Here is a 1927-nt window from a genome sequence, read left to right as displayed (position 1 = left end):
CCTAAGAGCTCCTAAGACGCAGAGGTTCTGCTGGGATTCTCATGAGTGTATGAATTGACTGCTGGAACCTGGGCTAGCTCTTAGAACTCCAGCACCACGCCAGGAGTGGGGAACTGCCTTGGTATGGGGATTTACCAGAGTCAGCACCTTTAGAGTCACTTGCTCTAAGGTTCCAGACACAAGCCACAACAGGGACCAGGCAGAGGAGAAAGGAGGAGGCTCTCAGTCTTGAAGGTCCACAAGAAACAGTTTACTCCTGGTGAAGGGAACAGGACAAAAACAGCCATTAGCTCTATTGTACAAGGGGTTTTGTGCAGATACAAGTCAGGGGGTGGATACAAACAGCTAACCAATAAGGAATCCTCAGGGGAGGAATGAGGGGATTACATCAAGTGTCTGGGGCCAGTTGGGATAGGAGAGTGGAGAGGATGGGTCACATGGGCCAATGGGGCTTCCACGATGTCCTGGTTCAGGGCAAGTTTGGGAGAGAAATCCTCAGAGGGCTCCTCTAGGAAAGCAGATTCAGTCGCCCCTCCCCCCAAACTATCCGGAAGAAAATACCTCCTTGGAGAAAAGTGGAAAAAAACTGTTTATTGAACAATAAAACCTAAACAATATTAAACAATAAAACCCCTTGCTGCTCCAAAAGAGATGACAAACCCAGAAAGTCCCCTCCCCAGATTCCAGTTCAGCTCACTCAGTCCCTCATCGGTCTCTCCAACGCTGGAAATGCCACGGCCCAGGGCCGGCCCGGTGGCCTCCAATGCAAGCTGCTGGTGCTCTTATGGTTCAGTCCAGTGCAGGTGTGAACAGGTCCAAAGAAAGGGAAAAAAAAGGAAAAAACCCACAGTCCAGGGAACTTTTTTGCCTCAGCTAGCTAAACTAACTAAAAGCAAAAAAAAGAGAGCCCTGTCCTGCTGTCTGTCCATCCACAGACAGCACAGTCCAGGAGCAGGAATGTGTAGGAGTGAGTGCAGTGTCAGAAAACAAACTGCGCGCTTCTTCTCTCCCCCCTTCAATCTTTGGAACAAGTCTTAACGGTGCAAAACTTATTATTCAGCATAAACGGAACAAGACGATTGGGGATAAAAGCATCATATAGTCAACCTAGGACAGAGGAGTAGGGGAATTCCAAAGGGGTGTTGCAGACAGGGATTGACCCAAGGTTTGAGTGGCAGAGAAGGTCAGGAACAAGGTGCTGGGTAATAGCATGAGGAACAGCTTTGAAGGAGGTTAAAACCAAGGGGTAAACCAGCTCAGGTTAAAACCAAGGGGTAAACCAGCTCAGGGAGAACACAGGGGTACAACAGAATAAACCACTTAAAAGAAATCAATAAAATAAATTTGAACTGCAACAAGTGTAGTGGTTACGTTTATTCCTGGGAAACACAAAGTAAGGCCAGTATAGCAGATAGCTGGGAGCTGATCACTCCCTGCAAAGGGCTCGTGTCTGGTGTGGGAACACCACGTTCCAGGATGTGCGAGAAGGGTAGATGTGCTCAAGGTGCAGCAGGTTTGGGTTCACCCAGATTGCAGTCAGGGGTGGTGAGCACTGGAAGATGCAGCTGCAGTCCCCATCCATGTCCCTTTCCGTGGTGGTTTTAGGGTGTCTGCAGCCCGGATCCAGAGCGCCCTGGGGGCTCCTGTGGCTGCCTTTGCACTCAGGGTGAGGATGCCCTGGAACTGCTGAGGTCAGCAGTGGGAACCAGGGCTGGGGCTTGTGGCCTGGCAGGTGTGGCTCTGGGGGCTGTGACATGCCAGGGCATGGGTCACAGTGGGAGCTGTGAGCAGGGGCACGGCCAGCTTGGCAGCTGAGTGACATGGTTCAGCTGGCTGTGACATCACAGAGGACAGGTCACGCTGGCATCTGTGTCCAGGGGCAGCACTGGGCAGTTGGATTCTGGCAGCCAGTGAGTGCACATGCAGG

This window comes from Serinus canaria, chromosome Z, assembly GCF_022539315.1.
Source record: "Serinus canaria isolate serCan28SL12 chromosome Z, serCan2020, whole genome shotgun sequence".
In the NCBI taxonomy this organism is placed as follows: Eukaryota; Metazoa; Chordata; class Aves; order Passeriformes; family Fringillidae; genus Serinus; species Serinus canaria.
This window is presented reverse-complemented; position numbering follows the sequence as displayed.